This window comes from Callorhinus ursinus, unplaced genomic scaffold (genome assembly GCF_003265705.2).
Source record: "Callorhinus ursinus isolate GAN/ISIS: 27379988/994484 unplaced genomic scaffold, GSC_fseal_2.0 scaffold10, whole genome shotgun sequence".
Lineage (NCBI taxonomy): Eukaryota > Metazoa > Chordata > Mammalia > Carnivora > Otariidae > Callorhinus > Callorhinus ursinus.
This window is the reverse complement of record NW_027397072.1, coordinates 78,218,272-78,242,736: the sequence shown is the minus strand read 5'-3', so window position 1 is coordinate 78,242,736 and position 24,465 is coordinate 78,218,272. Positions and strand designations below refer to the sequence as shown.

At 48.4% G+C, this 24,465-nt stretch overlaps 1 protein-coding gene across 11 annotated transcripts in view; it reads right to left on the bottom strand.

Moving 5' to 3' along the window:
- Positions 1-24,465, bottom strand: part of INPP4A (inositol polyphosphate-4-phosphatase type I A) — a 130,520-nt gene that overhangs the window by 67,327 nt on the left and 38,728 nt on the right. The window contains exon 1 of one of the 11 annotated variants that reach the window (XM_073897820.1): positions 8,700-8,838. The exons of the other annotated variants lie outside the window; for them this stretch is intronic. The gene's annotated coding sequence lies outside the window, so the exon portion shown is untranslated. Of the gene's footprint in view, positions 1-8,699; positions 8,839-24,465 lie in introns of those variants that run through there. 11 annotated transcript variants of the gene reach the window in all.

Genomic DNA, 24,465 nt, shown 5'->3' with positions numbered 1-24,465 from the left:
CAAAGGTTGCTGTTGGGAAGGGACGGGCGAATGGAGCACTGTTCCTGGAGGCAGTGTGGCCGGTGTCAGACCTGGTCAGCTGCTGGGAGCCTCGTCACCTTCACAAAGCACCCTCTCTGGGCCTCAGGTTCTTTCTCTGTAAAATGAGAAGGCTGATGTAAGGGCTCCAGGGCCCAACCCTACCCCAGCCCCCAGGGAAGAGGAGTGGCTGCTCTGTGCTTCGGGGCTAGACATCGATTAGGATGGTGTTCTGAGGGGCAGCACCCACCACAGTCCTCCTTCTCTGGAGGCCTGCTTCTTCCTTCCCCTGCTGAGCTGGGGACCCAGCCCTCTGCCACTTCTCACTCTCTGTGCCGCACAGGGCCTTGGACCCAGGAGAGAGGTTCACTGTGCATGAGTGCCCCACTCGAAGAACACTGCAAGTCAATGAGTGTGCTGCATAACCTATCCAGTGCAGCCAGCGGCGAAATGCAGGAACGAATGCCTCAGGAAGTCAGGCCAGAGAACACCTGCCCTGGCTGGTGTATCTTTTCACCTGCAGGCACAACCCACCCACCCCAGACTCCGCTCCCCCCCCACCCAGGGCCTGTGCTCGCGGCCACCTTTTATCTCCAGCTTCCCACTCCCCCCAAGCCCAGTTCTCTGCTGGTGACACAGAACAGGCAGCAGTGGAAATGGGTTCACCTGAGTTAATTAACTAGCGGGCCTCCTCCATTTAACGAATATGGTAGCTGATACAACACAATGCCTTAACCCAGATTCTAAAGCACATCTCCGACTCCGACGGGAGGAGTCGGTCACCTTGGGTGGGTGCGTGCATATTCCCCTCAACAACGGCAGCAGGGGCTAGTGCCCAGGAGCAGGACAAGCCCAGACTGTTCCAGCTCCCCTCCAGCCCCCCAGTTTTCCCATCTCAGTCAATGGCACCTCCATCCTGCCACTGCTCCAGCTGAGAAACAAAATCAGTGCAGGCTCCTGAACTACTCTGCCTCTCACACCCCACAACCAATGCATCGGTCATCCTTCAACTTCAGCCTGCCTCGGCACCCCTGCCCCACGGCCCTGGCTTCTGACAGTCCCTCTACAGCCCCCACTCTGTCTCTGCGCAGCACTGGCGAGGCCATGTACCCTCCTGCCAGTGTCTTCATCTGGCTCCCACCTGGCTTCTTTGCCTCCCTGGCCAGCCACCCTCTTACAGGCTGCTCTTCCTTGGAAGACATCGGAGGCCAGTTCCCTCACCTCCAGTATGTCCTTCCTAAAGACCAGCCTCTTCAGGAGGTCTCTGGGACAGTCTGCTTTAAAACGGACTTGTGGCCCATGTATAAAGCCATGACCTTTGGGGGATTTTCTATAGGTACTAGCCTGAAAATAAGTCACCCTGAAAACATGCTTTGAAGTGTTGGTGCTGAGGGACGCCTGGGTGGCTCAGTCGGTTCACTCATGCACAGTGAACAAGGCCTGGGTCCAAGGCCCTGTGCGGCACAGAGAGTGAGAAGTAGGAGAGGGCTGGGTCCCCAGCTCAGAAGGGGAAGGAGGCAGCAGGTGCTGAGGGGCGCCTGGGTGGCTCAGTCAGTCTGCCTTCGGCTCAGGTCATGATCCCAGGGTCCTGGGATCAAGCCCTGCATCGGGCTCCCTGCTCGGCGGGGAGCCTGCTTCTCCCTCTGCCCCTCCCCCTGCTCGAGCGTGCTCTCTCTCTGACAAATAAATAAATAAGATCTTAAAAAAAAAAAAGTGTTGGTGCTGAGCAACACGGGCACAAACCTGGGTCTGGGGGCTCACATCCAGGAGATGAGAGAGACATGCTACGTGGGGGAAGTTCGGGCAGCAGCTGCGGAAAGGGAAGAATCCTCTGGTGGCCTCTGCTGTTTCTGAGCCCTCCCACACCCCACACTTCTTAAGCTGCTTTTCTTAAGCATCTTCTTTTCTTCCTTCTTACACCTCATGATGTTTCTTCACTACATGTTGCCTCCTCAACAACAGTGAGGGTCTCTCACAGACCAGGCCTTAGGAATACAAAGACGAAGAAGGGGACTTGGTCAGGAAGTGCATGCCCAGAATTGCGACAAAAATATGAATGGGGGACAACCTGAGGGCCACACTGGTGCTGGTAAAAGATCTCCAACCCTCCCTCGTGTGAAGGGCTGGCCTGCTGTGCCCTCCCGCTTCTTTACCGGCAGGGGCGCCCCAGGTGCTGGAGCCAGGGGATTCTGGAGGCTCCTTCTTGGTGAGACCTGACCCTGTGTTTCCTCTCACTCTCACGTGCCAGGCTTCGTCTGTCACTGGATTGCCACAGAAGTTTCCCAGAGTAGCACAAGCAAAGATAATGGAAGCACTGCACTAAGCACTACAGTCTATTGTAAGAGCTGCCTGTGTATTACTAGAGACAATGCTCGCCAGTGTCAATGCATTCTTCTCTCTCCTAGAAATGTCCAGGACTTTGACAAGTCTCATGTCTTGCTCCATTGTCAACTTGGCCACTTGAAGCCCTCACATAATTAACTGAAAGTTCGCCAGTATGTCAGCCAGGAAGGCCTCTCAGGAGTGCCAGAAAAACTTCCAAATGGGTGTGTAAAAGGACTGTATCTATTATCTATCAACTCCCACTGTCAATGAAGACATGCAGTTCCCAGAGGACCAACGGCCAAAGAGATGAGGACAACAGCTTCCCTGTGACCTGTGGGTCAGCTTCACTCTGACCGGAGGCTGTAACGGACCTACCAGCCAATGAAGGAAGGTACTGTCTCAGACCCAGATGCTCCCCCTCGCCCAGGGCACTTGCTCAAAGCTCGGTTCCAGGAGATGCAGCTAGAACAGAGCTCTCCGGATCCTCTAGGGCTAGGTAGGGGCCCTGAGCCCCAGCGTTCGGCTGGGTGTGTCCCATGCACTGCCCGAGACTGTTTTTTCTCTTCCCTTTTCTTTTTCCACTCAAACCTAAGGCTGTAAGGTCTGGCCTGGTGCCTGCTTCTACCTCTCCGCCCACTAGAGCTGGCCACCTGGAAGCTGGGCCCTGACTTTCTTCAGCTACCGGGGCAGATGCCACCCCACACTCTGCTTCTCTCCCCCCTCCCCTTTGGGAGGGGTCTGTCCTTTTAACCAAGGGAGTGCTGGGAGGCGCGTGGCCACAGTTGCTCAACGTTTTTCAGTACCACAGTGCAAAGAGGGTGTGCCTGCCCAGGGCGGTGGCTTACACCCCAGCTACAGCAGCTCCCTCTGACTTGCCCTGACAGTATGTCCATTCAGCCCATCCCCCCAGTCCCTGGGGATTCAGTGAAGAAGCCATCGTGGTGAGGGCAGGTTCTGGGTACTCATGGCCAAAACACCATACTTGACAGCCAGGACACGTGGGCTGCAGCCCGGAGAACCCAGTTCAGATGAGTTTCAGCAGAAAGGCACATTTGTCATAAAGGTTTGGAGCTGACGTATAAAACTTGAACAGGAATGTGGCTGAGCTGGCCCAAGGACCCCAATATCAGCAGCATAGACACTTCTTCTGGGCTCTCCTCTGTCGACCCCTGTCATCCTCCCCTTCCCTGAAAACGAACCTGTGCTCATGGTGATGTCAAGGCAGCCGACAGGCCCCAACTTTACTCTCCAGGTCTAGCCACTGAAGAGGCTGAATGCATGGACTCTCTCCCCGTCCCCAGCCCAGCTCATTCTGGGGAAGGCAACCCAAGGGTGTAGCTTGGGCCAGGTGCCCCCAGGCCACAGGGCTGGGGTCACACTGTAGCATGAGTGCTCCCATGAGACTCATGAGTTTGGTGGGAGAATCCCCCACAAAGTGGGGGTGGGGGAGAGGCTGGAGTGAATCCTCACAACTCACCACAACTTTTAGGATCCAAATGGAGAGACCCTGTAGCAAGTGTTCCTCAAACTTAAAAAAAGTCAAAGAACTCCCACTGCTAAGTAAGCATAAACATAAAATTAGGTATAAGCTCTTTCCTCTTGGAGCTCTTCAACCACTATAGAACTAAAATAGATCTATAAATCAGCTACAAGACCTGTACATAAATGAACTCACGTTTCTAACAATGTAATGTGGCAGGTGGGGCCATGGCACAGAAGCCGTCACACAAACATAGCCCTGACAGACTCCAGGAGACCTCTCCTGCCACCCCTTCTACTCTACGCCTGCCTGGCATGAGCCAGAAATGCCCACAAAGGCCACTAAGCGCCCCCCAGCAGCCACATGGCCAAAATAACAGTGGCCAAGAGCCACCGTTCCCAGAAATGTGAGTTGTCGGGCAGGGCAGGGGAGATGGGGTGACGCCTCCCTGGACTGGGAACAAGGAGTCTTGTTGTTGTTTTGCTCTTTCGCATGACATCAAGAGAGTTACAGGACAAAAGTGCACGACACAGCTTTACGGCTCGCTGTGGAAAAATGCAAGACTGAGGCCGCCGGTCAGGTCACCTTCATCGAGTCCCCACAGTGGAGGGCTCCTGCTAGGGGCCACGGAAGGTGGCAAACAAGATGGTGGCCGAGACACTTCCCTGTGTGACAGAGCACCATCTGTCTTCCCTCCCCGCAGTCTGTTCACAGCCCGGTGCTGCTCCAGGGAATTGATCAGTGTCTGCTGCCCACTGGAGTTTCTCATCCTGTTTCCAGCTAGCAGGAGAAGGTCAAGAGAGGAGACGGAGAACTGCCCAGCCCGAGATGCCATCTGGCCGCTCACCTGCCTCGTCTGGCATCCAGGGAGAGAAACACCTTGTCCAGAGACTCCTCAGGTAGAAAACGTCACGGGCAGCCGTGTGAGCACAAGCAGCAACTCTGCGGGCAGGTGCCTCCCTCCCGTGCCCCCTGGTTCCCGCAGCCCTCCACACACCTCCCTGCCAACGGAGCTGCTGGACAGACGGGAGCCAGGCCCACGAGGGGAGTGGGAGCCCCGGAGTGAAGTCAGGACCAGAGTCAACTCTTAGTTGTCCCACACTCTTCCCGACAAGGCACAACCCGCAGGGCACGTTAACACAAAGTACAGCCAGATGCAGGTAAAAGGCACAATCTTTTCCCTTGGCTAGTTCCTCATTTCTAAGCACTTTCACATGTATTATTTTCATTTTACGATGTTTATTAGAGTATTACTTTCTTCCCTCCACCCCTCTTTGGGACCCCCTGGAAGAAAACATTCCAGATCTAAAACACACAAACCAATCTTTCCCTCTCGGTCCCCACCCACAGCCTTTACAAGGCCCCTCTGGTCAGTCTCTGACCCGAACTCCAGCCTTCATGTTAAGCAACACTATGGACTGGAGAGGAAATAGACCTTCCTAGAGAAGGCACAAGAGAGAACTTCAAGATGGGGGTGACTTCTTGTTTTGTATCATTCATGTTTGATTTCCTTTTCATAAGCTGAAATTAAGTACCTTAAAAAAATATTACCATTTTCTTAAAATATTTCAAAATAAATTTTTAAAACCACAAAACTGGGGGGAGGGGCAAAATAAAATTAAAAAACACAAAACTTTATGGAATGGGGTAAAAGACAAAACCTGGGCAACAACACTAATACTAAAGTAAAAAATATATAAGTAAGAAATGTCCTGTATTTCTGATGGTAGAGAAAGGACCTACATAAATACTGTGGTATGTTTCACTGGAAAAGTAGAGTGGGAACCCTTGAACCAGCAAGTCATGACTCAGGACCTCGTTTCTCTGGTGACACGTTAACCCGATTAGCAGGGGTTTCTCTGGCTTGTTTTGTACAACTAGTGTGGTTTTCTGTCATTTCTGTCTCTTTACTGTTCCCAACAGGTTTCTTCATTCACCATAGAATATCCTGGTTTAGTAAGTGAAGACTATGTCAAGGGGCTTTGGGAAAGAGTGAACACGCTGTCCCCGGCTCACACTGCTGACACACACACTACAATTCAAGAATAAAACATGCATCCTCCCTCTCCTTACAAAAACTCCCACGTCCTATTTGAGGTTTGTCAACGGAAGCAGTGCAGGGAAAGTGAACCAGTGCACCATTGAGATGGTGGCTGGACACATAAAAATGGCAGGCCCCGTGTGGTGAAACACAGGCCTTGACCAAGGTGAGCCTACTTGGGAAATCCTACAGTCCCAAAGACCTGCTGGTACTTTTTTTCTTCTTTAAAGATTTATTTGAGAGAGAGAGAGAGAGAGAGAGAGAGAAAACACAAGTGGAGGGAGGGGAAGAGGGAGAGAGACTCTCAAGCAGACTCCCTGCTGAGTGCAAAGCCTGACATGGGGCTCCATCTCAGGACCCTGAGATCGTGACCTGAGCCAAAATCAAAAGTCAGACACTCAACCAACTGAGCCACATAGGCGCCCCTTTGCTGGTACTTTTTGTTCACCTAACAGCAAAATGCACTCTTATAAGGGAAGCTGGGCACCCACACCAGCTCCCAGAGAGGTCAGTGAGATCTGGGCCTGGTGCTGCCTGAGCCTTTTCCGAATGGGAAGCTCCATGATTATGCCAGGTCAGTGAGCAACCACGAAGCCAGGCTTTGGTTATGTTTACTAGAACCAAATACCCAGGCAACTTTCAAAAACTCCATGCTAATGCTAATGGAGCTCTGGGAAAACAAAGGAAGACCCAGCTCCTAGGGCTCATCTAATATGATAGCTACAGGTTTACTTCAAATTCAAGCATCTACGTGCCGGCATCCCCGTGCAGTTTCCAATCCAGCCACTCCCACGGCGCCCCAGTGCCTCCCCCTTGTTCCTGTGGAACCCTTCACCATCCTCACTCCAGCACCTTCAGCAGGCTGGTACTTGGGCCTGAAGAGGCACTTACTTACAGGCTCACTCCAAAAACATTATTTCTTTCTAGACCACTGACAGAGCAGGATTGACAACAACTTCAAAGTTCCAATGTATTTCAGATGACTGGAGTTGGGTGGATTCTGTTTACTTTTATAATCACTAGGAAAGCTTCTTTTCTAATTCGTAAGTGTCAAAGGTTGGCTTCACAAGAGAATATAAAGCTTTCTGAGTAGCCACAAAATTCCATAAAGGGCTATAAATGTGAAGCAACAACCACAGATCAATGAAATGCCGGGAAGACAGTTATTTCCGGAACAAGGCAACAAGCCAGGAGACTGAGGATGACTTGCCCAAGGCCTCCAAGTGGGCAGCACCCAACCAGGCTGATTTTAGCTTCTGTACCAACAAACCAAAATCAGGGAGAGAAGTCTGTCTTCTACATACCTTGGAAACAAAGTGGGTCACACATTCTGTAAGCTTTGCCATATATAAATCTCTAGCAAAATGGTATATTATTAGCTTACTTTAGCTGCAAAATAGGAATACTGTTTTAACCAATCACTGTCGGGTAGAACACATAGAGAAGACTCTGAAAGGACTTCTGTGCTCCATATTTTCATATAAAAATAAAAAGCAAACAGTCCTGATTTTTACATGAGCCTTCTGTGGAGAGAAGGTTTTATAGCTTTAGTTACTCAGTTGTGTTATTTGGTTGGTTTGGGTTTTCTTGGTGGTTGTGTGGTTGTGTGTGTGTGTGTGTGTGTGTGCGCGTGTGCGTGTGTGTTTTCTCTGAGGATGTGATATGGTAGGATTGAGACAGGGAAACCAGCTCTTTGGCAGACCAGCGGGAAGTTAGTCTGGCACCAAAGAGAGTCCTTTCTTTTGCGTAATTCTCCCATGTGTTTGTGCAAGGAGGAGAGCACAGGACCAAAGCTGGAGAAGTCAGGATCCCTCCCCAGGATTGCCTCCCAGTTGGTGGAGGTGGGGAGCGGTTCTGGGGCTCCCTCACTAATCAGTGTTTCCCCTTCACAGGTAGCTCCTCAAAGTGTGGCCTGGAGTGTGCCTGACCAGGGTGAAGAAGGCCCTCACAGGAGGCCTTCCATGGCCTCTCCCATGGCAGCCTGGTCACAGCTCTTACTGCAAAGCTGAGGGTAGCAAGAATGATGAAAACCCAAGAAAAGCAATTTTGAAAAGAGCCACAAGCAGTGACTCTGAGACCCAGGCATTTCTTCAGGCAGTGCTCAAAGCGGTAAGTGAGCTAAAGTGGGCAGGAAGAGGTGCCTACTGACACTTGGTGTCCTCATGCTCAACAGCAACACCTGCCATGGCACATCTTCCCAACCACCAGTGACGATCAGGCCAACAGAGGAGGGACCAGGAGGCAGAGGACAGAGAATAGCTCTGGGGAGGCTTCTGTGCTCAGCTGGTATGACTGGTCCACCAACGGCCTGTAACACACTGTTAGGAGACTTCATGGGAGCCTGCAATCTGGAACTGCAGTTGTTAGTTCATTCATTCATTCATCCATCCATCCATTCATTCATTCAGTCAACAGGTGCCAAGCCAGACACTTAGAGGGGACACACAGGTGAGTCAGAAGTGACCCAACAGAGTAACAAAGACATTCAGAAAAGACAAAATGAAATGTATGCCCTAGGCTGTGAGGGAGGTCAGTCTGGCCAAAGATGATCCAGGCACAGTGTGGACATTAACTCACTTTAAAAGGCACAGGCACGCTCAAGGACAATTAATTCAGGGAACAGGGAAGCCCAGCATTCTAAAGGACAGAGAAAACAGATTGGAGAGCCATGCGGGGTCAACTGCAGGGAGCCACTAGTACTAGACCACAGAGCTGGGCTTCAGTTAGTAGGCATGAAGAACGCTCTAGAATTCTAGTTGTTTAAATAAATTGGAAAAATCTTGGTACTTTCTTAAACTCTCCTACTGGGCTTTTGAAAACAAACCTCTTGTTTACCTGGTAAGGCTGGGCCGAGATGGCACCTGACATAGAATGGATGGGCAACATCTACAATCGACACTTGAAAAACAACTCTCCTGTCTTGGCAGGTCTCCAGGGCAATCCAAAGGTCACTTTGTCATCATAACAATGAAACCTAAAGCCAGGACATGACGTTAGCTGGAAGGAAGCACTATTCAATTCTGTAAATAAAAGCAAACCCAATGGACATCAACAACCATAAAAGGAACTAACACCACTTGGTAACTGAAGAGGCCAAGCAATTCAGGTCTTTCGCAAACACCTTACACCGGGGCCATCTTTTGCCTTGAAGGGGGCTCGCCATTGATGACCTCACCCTAAGCTGCGCAGTCATGAGACTGCTCCACAAAGGTGCCAGGGACACCTTCCCTTTTTCTGTGGCCTTGTTCCAGAAAGATTCCTAAGCTGGTTGTGCTCTTCTTTAGAAAAAGGATGCTAACCAGTCGGGCTATCTGTGCAAGAACAAGGTACTTTTGTCATTATTTTCTTTTTCTCCAAAATCTGCAGCTGAGTTCTGAAATGTGGAGAACACACTGAGAACAAAGGCCCCCATAAAATGCCTCCCTGTCATGTAGCATATGTAAAATTGCCATCACCAAGAGCAGTGACAACGAAAACTAATTAAAATCTCTACTTGTGCTTTCACATTTTTTTCTTTTTAACATTCTTGGCAGTCAGGTAATAAAGAGATCAGGGGAAAATGTGCCTTCAAAATTTGCTTTCTAGAACTGCTTCCATCTCCCACTAGAAGAGATTTGTAGAAAAACTACAAACTGGAAGCTAGCTCATAGCACATACATCTTCCAAGCCACCGCGAACCCTCTTGCCAGCCAGCTTCAGGCCCTGCCTCCTTCAATGCGGGCCAGGGTGCTGCCTGGAGAGCCAGGGTGGTTCGCCCCCAACAGATGCAATGTTTTCATCTGGAGAATTCAGCCAGCCCCAGACAGGTATCACTAACACTCCCAGGACGGACGCTCAGCCAGCCCATCACTAGGGGTCAATGAGGACTGGGCTCTTAAAGGGGTCAGAGGCACACCCATCAGGCAGGTGTGAACACACATCTCAGAACACCGTGCAGGAAGGGGGCAGGCCCTGATCTATGAAGGCAATTGAAGTCTTGGATCAGTTCAGAGACACCCTGCATTGGGCCAGAACTCTCCTAGCATTGCTTGGCTAAGCAGTGCCTGGTGCATCAGCATATTTATTAATCCACATACAGGGGCACAGAAATGTCACTGAAACACAGCTGATAGAGAGTAAGGGCCCTTGGGCTCTTGGTCTGCTTTGGGTTTTAATTCCGCCATCAGACCTGTGGATCACAAACTGTGGGCACTTTGGCCGCCCACCTGCCAGATGTGGCCCGTCCTCCCTACCCCTTACCCCCCATTTACTATCCGACACTGCTAGAGTGCCCCAAAATGGTCTGATTTGTGTTTATTCTGCTCTTGTCATTTGCTCCTCACAATAAAGCCTGCCTCAGCCACAGGGAACCAGTACTCCCTGTCTCAGGGAGGACATTCTGTGGACAACCAGCAAGGCTGGGGCAGACAGTGGGACTCTGGTTTCCACTGGGGTCATCACTCGTACTTCGCACAGATATTGTCATACTTCCCAAATGGCAGGCACACAGGGGTCGTGACTTCTACAGTGACCTTGTACTGGCGGTCACAGATTTTTCTTTCAATAAGAAAGAAATTTTCTTTAAATCATTCCTTTAAATTTACTACATGTAATATTCGAACCAGTTAAATATTTAAATGTATACTTACATATTTAAATACTTATATACATATATGTACACACACACACACACATATACACATAAATATACACACACACCCCAAATTTAATTATTCAGATATAAGGCTTGCATCCATCCCTCCAGGGTCGGACGTGCCCCCGTCAGGACACTGGGCCTAGAGCAGACTGAATGGAACACAGCATCCCAGCCCCCTCCCCAACCACCAACCAGCGGTTTCTTGGTGGGAAGGCGTGACTCTAAGCCTTTGTCCTCTATCATCCAGCTGGGGAGACAGTCTCACTGCAGAGGTTTGTTGCAAATCTCGACTGAGAACGTTTGTGCGCGCGAAGGCTTTGTGGACCAGAAGTTACTAAGTAAAATTTAAGTGACACAAAGCCTTGCTAAGGGTCAGATGAGATACAAAGGCAAAAAAAAAAAATGCTTTGAAAAGACAGCAGTCAGGATTTAAATCTTGAAATGACACATTCTTTCTGGAGGATGAGAGAGCCTGAGGTGGTGAGGGGTAGGACGCCTTCCCTAAGAATTAGGTCTGGGCCTGCCAAGGGCATCTCTTGTGGCTCTCCTGAGCCCACAGTAGACACAGGGACACTCTGCTGGGTGCCAGGCCCAAGGGCCATTCAAGTCAAAGACTGAGGCGGGCAGACTGTCACCCTCCCCTCCACCTGACTGCTGAAAAGTCAGTGATGCGGCAGAAACTTACCACCTCTCTAGAAAGGACACTCTCCCCTACTCCCCTTGGAAGAGCCCAAGGGGCATGATCCAAAGACTGTGTGGGGATGGGGTGGGTGAGAACTCTCTGTACTTTGCTATGAATCTAAAACTGCTCTAAAAAACAAAGTTTATTAAAAAAAAAAAAAAAAAAAAGACTTCCTGGCACTAATTCCAAGGGGGTTTTTAGCGGCCCTGCCCTATATGGTCTAGAAAAAAAGGGGAGAGAGAAGTCCTAAGGATGCCTACAAACATATCAGCAGTGAAGCCTTTTAAGGCAGAGGTTCTAGAGATCTGTAGGCATCAGACTTCTTGGAGCAACATTCTGAAAAGCTCGGAAATTTCAAATAAAGTCAAATAAATATAGCACTCTGTAGATCTTAAACAAGGCTGGATGAGAGGATTAAATCATGTACCCAGGAAAAGGTTTGCACAGAGAAACTGCAAAGCAGTTCTAAAAATACCCTGTGATTATCCACCACCACCGTTTTCGGGGGGAGAACAGGGAGGGGATCAAAGCCCAGTGCCAAGCCGATCTCGCTGGGCTAACTGCTGAGCACGGTGCACACCAACCAGACCCACAGCCCCCTCTGGCAGGCGGACAGCACCGCTCTGGTGGCTTCTGTCGCCCGGCTGATCATTAGGCATCAAACAGGAGGAGGACAGAGAGAAAACAACTTCCAAAACGGCATTCTCACTTGTAAACCTCTTTCCTGCTTACGCGTTTATAATTTTGAGTGGGACTCAGTGGGGCAGAACTCGGCAGCCATGCTGGTGGGTATCAAGAAAGAAAACACGAGACAGGTGCGTTAGCCTGTTCCACCTGCCGTAACAAAATAGCACCCACCGCGGGGCTTACACAACAGAAATCTAAGTTCTCACAGTTCTGAAGGCTGGGGGTCCGAGACTAAAGTGCTAGCAGGTTGGTGTCTCCTGAGGCCTCTCTCCAGGGCGTGCACACAGCTGCCTTCTGGCTGGGTCCTCACGTGGCCTTTCATGCCCCTCCCTGGTATCTCTTCTTCTTCTAAGGACACCAGTTGTACTGGATTAGGGCCCTGCCCTTAAGACCTCATTTAACCTTAACTACCTCTGTAGAGAGGCTATGTCCAAATACAGTCACACTGGGGGGGTCAACAGATGATGGGGGCAGGGGGGCAATTTAGTCCATAACAGCATACCTGACACATTATACCTGGCATCCTCTCAACTAAGGCAAGGCCCACGTCCAACATTGGAGTTGGTGGCAGCTGCCAGTAAGAGATCAAGGACCAGAGGTCGTAAAACAACTCTCACCTTTCTGCTTGCGGGAGGCGCAGTGCCCTCACACGGAGGCAGAGAACGCGCACCCCCTCGCTCCCCTCCCCATAACTGACCTGCTGGGGTGGGGATGCAGATGGGGGGAGCCTGTGGTCGAGCACATACCAGATGGAAAAGTGACCAGTTCAAGGTCACAACTTCGGACACCACCAGAGCCAGGACACCCCAACCCCATACTGTAAACTCCCGGCCCCAAGCTTCTCCCTCACTCCACAGCTGCTCCCTTTATCTTTACAGCCTCCAGGTCAGGCCTGTACGTGCTCTGAATGCAACATTTAAAATCCATTTTTGACAAAAAGACCCAGAATAAACTAGAGCCAGATGAGGGCTCTATGCAGAGAAAGCTGATAAAATTTCTTTTCACGCAGAATTAAAGTCAAACTCAAATATTTAGCTTATACCTGTATAATTAAAAAACATGTGAAGGTGGCAAGAGCATAGACATCTGTCTTTTTTGTTCCTCTCTTCCTCATTTATTGCTCTCCTTTGCATTTTGATAAGATTTTCTAGTGCAACCTTTAATTACTTTATCTACACAATTTCAGTGAGACAGGGAAATATTCCTCCTATGTAGTTCCCGCCCCTTTTCCTTCTTGTTCAATTGTTGTTACACGTATCATTATCTATATCTATATATTAGAAACCCAAAAATATATTGGCACTATTTCTTTATATAACTTCGCATTTTTAAAGTAGCTGAGGGGCACCAGGGTGGCTCAGTTAGGTGTCCAACTCTTGATTTCCGCTCAGGTCATGATCTCAGGGTTGTGGGATGGAGCCTGACATTGGGCTCTGTGCTCAGTGGGGAGCTGCTTGGGATTCTCTCTTCCTCTCTCTGCCCCTTCCCCAATGCCATTCGAATGCATGCACTCTTTCTCTCTCAAAAATAAAATAAAATAAAAAATCTTTAAAGAAGCTGACAGAAGGAAAGCAAGTATATGTTCACAGAGTCTGTTATATTAACCTTCTTATTTAGTATTTCTGGTTCTCTTCCTTTTATCCTGTGGATTTAAGTTACCTAACGCAGTGTAATTTCCATACTCCAAGAAAGCTTTGCTCCCATTTGCCTCCTTTATGCTATTATTGCCAAATACATTACTTCTCTAAATGTGAGAGTCCCAACAATATAATTGTACACCTATCATTTAATAAAATTGTTTTTTAAATCAGTTAAAAGAAGAAAGGGGGGGAAATACACAATACTGTCTCTTATAATCATATAATAACCAAAACCGGCACTCTTGGTCTTCTTGTATGGATCTGAATAATCGTCTGCAGTCATCTGCTGTCACTAAGAACTTCCTTTAAATGTCCTGTAAAGCAGGCTTGCTGACAGCAAATTCTTTTTTGTTTTTGTTTTAATTTCAGACCATCCTTCACCTTCACTACTGAGAGGGAGTTTTGCTGGATATAAGGTCCTTGGTTGGTGCGTTTTTTTCCTTTCAGGACTTTGAATATGCCATCCCACTCTCTTCTCTATCCCACCCCCATTGTTTCTAGGAGAGGTCCACTGTTAATCTTACTGGAATTCTCTGGTGCACTTGCAGTCGTTTTTCTCTTGCTGCTTTCAAGATTTTCTCTTTCACCCTCTTTTACTACAACGTGCTCGGATGTGGACTTCTTTGTATTTATGCTACTGGAGTTTCCTATGTTTCTTAAATGTGTAGATTGTTTTTCATCAAATTTGGAAAGTTTTCAGACATTATTTCTTCTCATACGTTTTTCTGTTCCTTTCTCCTCACCTGCTGGTACTTGCATCATATGTATCTTGGCATGTTTAATGATATCCCAAATTTCTCTGAAGCTCTGTTTGTTTTCTTCATTCGCCACCCCCCCCCCACCACCATCATTTGAAATCCATAATCTCAGGGTGCCTGGGTGGCTCAGTCGGTTAAGCATATGACTCTTGGTTTCAGCTCAGGTTGTGATCTCAGGGTTGTGGGATCAAGCCCCATGTTAGTGGAGAGTCTGCTTGAAGATTCTCTCCCTCTGCCCCTCCCCCCATTCATGCTCGCTAGCTCTCTCAAAACTCAAATAAATAAATCTTTTTTAAAAAAATGAAATGCATAATCTCTACCACTCTATCTTCAAGTTTATTAATGCTATCTTCTACTGGTGAACATCTAGTGCTGTGGCCCTCTAGGGAATTCTTCATACCAGTTATTTTACTGTTCAACTCCAGAATGTCCATTTGGTTCGGTTGTTGTTGTTGTTTTTAAGTAGGCTCCATGCCCAACATAGGGCTTGAACTCACGACCCTGAGATCAAGAGTCAGATGAAAGACACCCCAACCATTTGGTTCATTTTTATATTTTCTAGCTCTTTACTGATTTATTCTCTAACTGGTCAGAAGATGTCATCATCTCGGTCTTTACTTCTTTAAGCATGTTGCTTTAGTTCTTTGAATGTATTTATCATTGCTTATCCTGGCTGCATTGAAGTCTTGGTCTGTTACCCCCAATATCTCAGCCCTCTCCCGCAGAGTTTCTGTCCCTTTTCCAAAATCCCGTCTCACGTTCCTATTTCTTTGCATGTCTTATCCTTTGTTCTTGAAAGCTGGACCTTTTAACTATGCTATAGCAGCTCTGAGTGCTGATCTTCTCCCCTCCCCCCCCCAGGGGCTTGTTTTTGTTTGTTTATTCTTCCAGTGGGTTGGCTGGACTAGTTGAGCGAAGTCTGTCCCTGCCCCGCACTCCCCTGCAGAGTGCAGCCTACAGTGGTATTTCTCAGGGCTCACAGTCTCCCTGGGAGGACAATGGTTTTATCAGGGCTCTCTTCTTTCCCTGGTCTCTTTTAGGCTGCCTACCTCTGATGTTATCACACCCAGCGGTTAGGCTCCATGAACTGCTGGTTGGTTGTGCTACTGTTTACGACAATGTTCTGGGGCATCGATTGCCGCACAGGCTGATCCAATTAAATGCAGGCCTTTTTGAAGGGGTAACTTTTGATGTCAGTGTTTGAGGTCTGTTCTGAACCCAGGAAGGTTCTTCCTAGCTGTCTCTTTCCCTGGTTGTCTCTAGCCCAAAGTTTCAACAGTTGCTCTCAGGGAGCTGCCAGCTTCTTGTTACTTACCACCAAAATCTCCTTGTTTTTGACGGCACTTTGTTATTAATAAATACAGTACCTTTGAGGAGAGCCTCAGAGCTTTCTGTTCTTATGGCCTGCCTCTTCCCTCCTTTCTGAGCCACTGCCCTGGAACTGGGGTCCACTTCTCTCAGAGTGACACACCCATTTTATGAACAGAGTGCTGGGTGGGGGCAGCAGCCTTTGATCTTCTAGGCTTGATTCTTCTGGAATTGAGCCTCTGCCCTACAAGCAAACTGGGATGACAGAGGGCAATTGGGGCCTCAGGATTCTCAGCTTGGTAAAGAGCAGCCACCACTCTGTGAGTTAGAGGCTGGCTATACTTTCCTGGAATTCAGCCTCTGCACCATGGAGCTCGAGGGGAATGAGAAATGCTGGCAGCCTGCCCCTCCCAGGGAGATACTGTAGCCCTTGATGGAAACCCAAGGGAGAAGGAGTCACACATCTTCTTGGCCACATCCAGCCAAGACTATAGCCTCTGCCATGCTGAGCTGGGCAGGAGAAAGTGGGCCACAGCTCAAGTGCTACAAACCCTTGCTGTTATTACTGAGATTTAGTAGGTTTTCCTGAATAAATATCTCTTCATTTGCTGTATGCCTTGAGGGCAATTTCCAGATATTTTAACTGATTGTTCTCTTAAAACAATTCTCATCAGTGATTGTTGTTTTGCTGAGGAGGTCTACAGAACCCCTAACACTACCATTCCAGAAGTGGATCCTGATAAAACTTATATTTAATTTCTATCAAAGAACAAAACACTATGTACAAGTTCCTTTTAGTCTATTAATAGTCCATGTTAGGGAAGCCGGCAACAGCCAGCAGAATATGAATTTTACACACTAAGAGGAAACGTCCCCCAGGAGGAAGTGGAGCCATCCCTTAAAAATACATTGTTTTTGTTAATAATAACAGTCACCCACATGTATATCCTGACTAGCAAGTCATTTGTAAAATGTGAGGAAATGTTACCATGCATGGCAGGTGGGTGATCACAAATCAGATCATCAGGAGGTCAGAGTAAGCAAATGAGCCACACACATCCCTTAAAAATAAATACCCCTTTTGTGTAGAGGGGGTTACTCTACACATAAGAGGCTCATTTCATTCTGGGCCCCACTCAGCTGAGAAGGCCAAAAGCTGAGAAGGCCAATCAACACCTGAGAGAAATGTGGTACTCATCTCTCCCAAAAAACAACTATAGCTTGGGATAACCAGGCATGGGAGAAAAGAATGTTGCCAGCACATTCTTGGGAGTCACCAAGTGTTGCCCATTCCCCTAGCAGATGGCATTCTCAGAATACAAATTGACGAGAGGGCTAGGAACGTGACAAGCCATGCAGTAGCGAGAACTGGACCAGACCCTGGAACCCGTCCAGCCCCAGACTCCTCATCTACAAAATGGAGATCCTCAATCACGTACAACGCCCAAAGTCAGTACTTAGCAAACCCATTACTCTGGACAAGGTTCCTCAATAGGCTCTGCTTCCCCTATGGGTCCCTCCAGATAGCAAACTGATGCCAGAAGGTCCAAAGGCTGTCCTTCTGTAGAGGCCCCATGGGCACCCTTTCCAGAGTCGGCCCATGCCTTGACCTCCCCCAGGACCTGACTGTGCTCACCTTCATGAAGCTATCAAAGGAATCATCCCTGAAGGGTACCCTGATAGCACAGGAATCCAGATCCCTGCCCTCACACCTCTCTGAGCTTTCTTCCCAGCCAACTGAGGCAGGACAGATTCTAGGCATGAGATGGGAACCAGTGATAAAGGACATAATGTCCTGGCCCCCAGAGACAGCATATCAACAGGGCCTGCCCCTTCAGACAGTAAGAGAGATGTTCCAGTAGGGAAATCTCTAGCAGCTGTTTCTGGCCAGTGAGATACCAGTTGGGTGACAACTTTTAAAAAGCAAACCACGCTAGAAGAAAACGTTATAAAATGCATTATACTCTTCCCTGACTGTAAGGGCTATTCTGAACAAGAGAGCCACAACACAGATCCAATCCTGTCCCCTCCCTGGGGCCCCTTTCCCATCCACAGGATGAAGATAAAGAGGAACACAAGTGAGTAAGTGACGGTACCTAAAGCTGCCTTCTATCAGGGTGCAGCCTCATCCCTGTGTCAGACGCTCCTGGCTTGCCGCTCTTTTTCTGTTGTTACATCTACCCATTATGACAGCTTTCCTCTTTACCTGCAATCAGATTATCAGCTTTCAATGTTCTTGTCAACTGAAGTATACTGCTTCTCGCGGCTCCCCATCCCCCGGACGGGGGGCTGGGCTTGGAAACCAAACCATCCCAATGAGAGCATGTGTGAATGCTTTAAAGAGAACATCCAGGGCGCCTGGGTGGCTCAGTCGGTTAAGCGTCTGCCTTCGGCTCAGGTTGTGATCCCAGCGTCCTGGGATCGAGCCCCGCATCGGGCTCCCTGCTCCGTAGGAAGCCTGCTTCTCCCTCTCTCACTCCCCCTGCTTGTGTTCCTTTCTCTGGCTGTGTCTCTCTCTGTCAAATACATAAATAAAATCTCTAAAAAAAAAAAAGAGAACATCCACTAGATGAGGGCCACAGGAGCTCACAGGCACCTGGTTTACCTTCTGCTCCCCAGACCTCGCCCTGCCCTGGGTCCAGGGTAGTTGCTCGTGAAACCCTCTTGCCTTACATGTTACGGGGCTGCCAGGTCAGAGAGCAGCACGCTTGGAAGGCAGTTGCTGAAAAGAGACTTTACCCCAAACTTTAAAAAAAAAAAAAAAATCCACCATCTGACTATGTTACTACCCATAACGTGAAAATCTTCTGGAGGTGCACAAAGCTCACCTCCCACTCCCTTTTGGAAATACAATTTGTTTCTGATTAACTGGGTCTCAGCTGCAATTAGATACACATGGAACTTATTGTTCCTACTATTGTCTGTCTGGCACAGTTTGGGTTTTGATTTTTTTTTTCTCCATCACTGTAAAGAAATGCAACTTCATTTTATTTTTCCCCACTGTAATTTTCTTTAATTATGAAGTTAGCATTAAATGCTTCTTTGGAAGGCGTTTTATTTTGCTCTAAGAAGAAAGGGTCCACATGTTGTAAAACAATAATTTTGTAAAACAAACAAACCCTCCATGATCTGTTGTGAAACCCAAAGGACCAAATATTTCACCTCAATGTGTTATCTGACCAGACCTGTGGCAGGCACAACCTGTCCACCCCTCACCTAAGCTGTCCCCACTGACAGGGGCCTCTAGATTGCCACCTCATCTGCTGGGAGGCCGTGTGTCACAGGCTAGTGGCAATTCTAGGGCAAGGAAAAGTATAGTCCTAGTTTCAAACAGAATGAGAAGAAGGAAGGCATCCCCACAAGGACAACAAAGGGTCAGGACCAAACAAGACCACAAATACGTCTGGAAATACCTCATATTTAACCACTGAGTGTCAGAATCCCTTGCCTGTAACCCCAAGGGCTCTCTCCACGTCTAACCATAATACCATAGGTGCAGGGACTTGGGGTACCTCTGCGAGGCCCAGCTGAGAAGACCACTGCAGGATGGGCACAGCCCCTCTCACATGGGTGTCTGCATCTTCACATGGGGCTCCATTCTCCAGAGCCAGACACCGTCTCTCCAACCATCTTCTCTCTTTTTAGAGATTCCTGTGTGATGAGCAGCAGGATCAGAAAAATGAAACCAGCAGAAAACCCCAGCCCTCAAGAGGACATTGTTGATGTTCTGGGGCCGTCAGAGTGCCACTCCTTGTTCCTCCAGCTCCACCTCTAGTCTCCCTGCACCGTAGCAGATAGCATCACCATGCCAAATATAGGGAGTCTTCCTTGCCTCCTCTATGAGCCCCTCCCTCCCCCACATCCAATCCATCAACAAGTCCTGGTGACACACCCAGAACCAGAGCCCTGCTCGCTGTCTCCCAAGCTCCCACCTTAGTCCCAAACACCACACCTACAGAGGTCACAAGGAGTTCTGGGTAAACTCCATTGCCCTGGGCCTTTCTGGATGGTTCACATCACTCCACAAGCACATGGATCCTACGAAGATATTAACTCCAAATGGAAGGAGTGGAAAAGGCAGTCCGAATTTGGCAGCTGCATAGAGAGAGGATGTAAAAACCCTACACAAAATACCATGTCATCCAACGACAAAAACTCAAATAGTCAAAGATGCCCTCACCATCTCCCTTCTGGAAATAAGTCATGTGCCCAAAGTTATAGGGAGGGGACGCACATTCCTGTGCATCCTCTCAGCCTCAGGAAGGGAGGCGCCCCCCCCCTTTTCTTTCTCTGCCAAGAAGAAAACCTTAGGGCCAAATTTCCCTCAGAGTGAGAAAGGAGTCGGGCACCTCAGGATTGCAGCACAGTGGTCCAGAATCACCAAGATAAAAGACACTAAACCACTTGGTACTGAGGGTGCCAACGGATGGTGTGTAAATGACAGCTCCCATTTGGGGCTTCAGTGAGCCAGTGCCCATCAGAGTCATTCAGCATGACAGGACCCTTTGCCAGCACCAAGGACAACCACAAAGACAGGGACGGGTTGCAGACCAGGCCTGGTCCTCAGCGCATGCCTCCACTCTCCCGCACAAAGTCATCCAACAGATGATGCCTGAATCTCTCTTCTTTGGCCCTAAGGACTCTTTTGAGGCCCAATGCAGCATTTTCAAGTAAACTAGCCACCAGCTGTGGACTCGTGGCACCTACTGAAGTGAGAGGACATATTCTCCTCAGAATTGGCTTCTCCTGGATTCTTTCCCTTTGGGACACCACTGTGCTTAGGAGCTCAGGTAGATCTGACACCTCTTTCCAACCATCAACCAAACTGGTCAGTCACTCAGTTCTGCCCCCTCTTCCTTTGAGGTTTCCCGGCTGTCATCACCCTCTTCTCTAATAATACCACTGGCACCCACACAGGGCTAAGGCAACAGGCTCAGAACTGGCTTCCCAGTGAGGCTGAGAGCCAAAACTACATGTGCACACTCACACACATGCACATACATGCATTCACTTAAAGGCACACTCACACACATGCACATGCATGCATTCACTTAAAGGCACACACACACACACACACACACACACACATGCACATGCATGCACTCACTTAAAAAAGGCAGGGGCCCGGAGTCTAGGTTGAGGTGCAAGGCTTCCTTCCAGTGCCCTGCACTTGTAGCTTTCACATCAAGATCCCACAGCACTCCCCACCACACTCAGATGCAGGAGCTGGCTCCAACCCCATCCCCTAGACATCTCCCTGAACCCCAGCCTCAAGCAACCCTCCCTCCAAGGAGCTCTGGCTCTGCTTCCTGTTTACACAGCTCATCCTGTATCTAAAACTTCTCTTCCACTGGGTTCTTTTCTCAGGTTAGACTTCACTGCTTTTGATCAAGAGCCACTACAAGACTCAGGGAACAGGAATCATTCATTCAGGAAACAGCATAAGCCAGCAAGAGAGTATGTGACTTCAGAGTCAGAGTGAAAGCCTATGCGCAGAGATATGACCACGATAGAGACAATTTCAGAAAGGGAACTCAGAATGAGGTGTGTATCAGTTTACAATTATAAGATGGTGTCTGTAGAACCCAAGAAGGAGACAGAGCTGGTCAATGGAAGAAAGATTTTCAGTTATTCCTTGCTAGTATTGCCACTTACATGTTTTGCTTTTGTTGCTCAGTTGAGTACACAGGAACTGAAATTACAATACTTTTGGCCACTCAGTGGCCAGCTCTAGTTTCTAATACCATTCTCCAATAAAAGGGATGAGGGCTCTTTGGAGAAATGGCTGATTCTAGGGCTGGGACAGGAAATGTACAAGATGAGTCTGGAGCATCTTGCGGTGCCGAAAAAGAAAGGTGTGCTAAAACAACAACAAACAAACCAGTAAAAAGGCCCATGATAGTGGGAGTATGTCAAAGGGTCCCAGGAGCCAACAAAAGAGCTTCCAATGGCCAAAGCTGGAACAATGTGAGCCACAAAGTAAATAACCTAATACCGAATTATAATCCAAAGTATAAAATAAATATCCGTAAGTCCACTCTAATGTAAATGAATGACTAGATAAATAAATGGAGAAGAGACAAATCTCACATACTGAAGAATTCCAAATAATTCATGTAAATGCCCCTGTTCCTTCGAAGAGGTAAAGCCCCTCACCCCTTACCTGTGGACTGCACAGGGCAACTCCCTTACGCAGAGAACATTACAGGGGAGTAGGGGGAAGGGTACCTTTACAGAGGAGAAACCTGATAAACCTCACCTCAGGCAACTGCTCAAGGTCAGCATCCACACGATGTCATGGTGACAGTGTGTGCCCTGCTGTGATGTGACCAGAAAGGCATTTCATCTCTGTGCTCCTTCTCTCCAAAACCCATATCCCCAGTAAAACGTGAGAAAAACATCAGACAAACCCAAAATGAGGGCGGGTTCTAAATACTATTCAGTACTCTTCAACACTGTGAAGGTCAACAAAAGCAAGGGAAGTCAGAGATTCTCACAAGAAGAAGATCCTCAGGAAATAAGACGAGTAAGTGTAATGCGGTGTCCCAGATAGGATCTGGGGATGGGAAAAGGACATTAGGTTAAAAAACTAAGGAAATCTAAGGAAAGCATGGAGTTTAGTTAATAATAATGTATCAACTAATGTATCATTTGTGACTAACGTACCACAATAATGTAAGATATTAACAACAACGGAAACTATATTTTTTCCCATATTGGGGAAAAGGGGGGGGCAGACTTAGAGGAACTCTGCACTATTTTTGCAACTTTTCTGTAAATCTAAAACTACTCTGAAATTGAAAAGTTTACTTAAAAAAATAATCTTAGCTCTAATCAACAACCCTGCTCCTCCCCCACCCGTTTCTCTTAAACAGGAATGGTAACCTATACTTGATCTCCCCACAGCACTTAACTACCTCTGGCCTCCTTAGGAGCCAGTCTTCCAGTCTCCCACACACCTCCTGCCATTGGCTGAGGTCCCTGGTGCCACAGCTCCAGGTCAAGGCACGCATTCTGCTCACGTGACAGCTCCCGCCAGGCCGAGGCCATCAGAAGTAGAACAATCAGACTTTGGGAAGCAGCTGCCTTGCCCTTCATGTAACCCAGCCTTCTAAGAACTGACTCCTATTCCCAGACTCCTCTGACGTAACTTGTCTGCAGGAATCCAGCCCATGATCTGAAATCTCTGTCGTCTGGGCCCGATTCACCCACCCCAAGCTGCAGGGCCTCTGGGCAACCCTAGGGTGCTCCTGCCTGGCCTAACCCAGGTCTCCCTCCTTCCGGTTCCCCTAATAATCCACTGGTTTCCACCTGTTTAGGCCATCAAGATGCACCACTGCTTGGGGGAAAGGGGTCCACAGACTGATGAAAAAGTGGGAGGGGTTCCTCTTTCCAAAGGCTTAATTAAGAGCAAGGAAAGGTGCAGGACAGGAAGAGAGCGAGGAGAGAGAAGATGAGAGGACAGGGAAGCACCGTGCCGGGTGGGGAGGGCCATCTTTCACACTTGCCAGACTTTCGGCACCCCAGGAGAGTTCACAGCACCTCTGCTGCTCCACGGTGTCACCAGGATGCATGGGACTCTTAGATCGTCTTGTAAGAGCACCAGCAGTGCATGTGCATTTCCATAAACTTGGCCCGATTCATCAACGCGAGTCCAGGACACTACATAAGTCAGCCAACGTCAGTACACTTCCCCATGACCACACCCAGAAAAAGACCAGAAAAAGCTAGAAACTGAGCCTTCTGTTGGAGGGAGGAATCAGGGAACAGAAACCGGTTCCCAGAGGCCCCAGAAAGCAGCACAGTGCACTGCGTGGGGCTGCGGCCCATCTCCCACTGCAGGTGGCGTACATGGTCCTGTTTCTAATTCAACTCTCTCATCAGGAGGCATCCCTCCCCTTATCTGAGTGAGCAGTAACTCTTTCAATGAAACTTAAATAATTTTTATGAAGAAGACGGAATTTAGGTGGTTAGCGAATGGCCTGTTGTAGTACTATGAGACAAGGTGTTCCTGAAAAATTTCTATTTTCTCAGTTACAGACTTCCCTCAAGGAAAGAATAAGCCACAAGGACAATAAAACTCTGAATTAACCCATTCAAAGGATGATGAATGAAGAAAGTTCTCAAAAGCCTCCTTTGAAAATTAACCTACTTTCAAATTAATAAGATGCTTATACCCTGAAATCAACAAAATAAAGGAACCTGCAGCTGGGTTCCCATCACCGGAAGAGCAGAAGCAGGGCTCCCTACAGGTAGGGGGACAACTGGACACACACCAGCTGCCCGGCAGCCTGGTCCTGCCAGGCCCCCACCCTGGGGGCTTTCACGGAACCTGACCCTGCAGTCAGCCAAGGACCAGGACCGCAAGCACAGGAACTTGAAAAAGAAGAATTACCATAATCCCCTAACTGCAAGTTTGGAAAATAAAGGAGGAAAGAAAGCCCCACTCATAATTACACCTTTACTGAAGTTAGCTCCTTATTTTTTTTTGAGAAGATCAGTGTGTACAAAAGATACCGTATCCTGCGTTTTCATTGCATGTGTTAGATTGTAAACATATGTCATGCTTTTGCCAGGCCGCAGGATGATGATATTTTAAAGTCTGCCTCAACACCTTCATCGACCCGTAGTTTTTTTTGTTTTGTTTTGTTTTGTTTTTTAAAGATTCATTTATTTCAGAGACAGAAGGAGATGGCGCACCAGCAGGGGGAATGGGAGAGGGAGAAGCAGGCTCCCCACCGAGGAGGGAGCCCAGTGCGGCGCTCGATCCCAGGACCCTGGGACCATGACCCGAGCTAAAGGCAAACACCTAACGACTGAGCCACCCAGGCAACCCCCTGGACCCGTAATTTTTAACTCAATCTGAAATATGTCTTACAAAGGAGATACC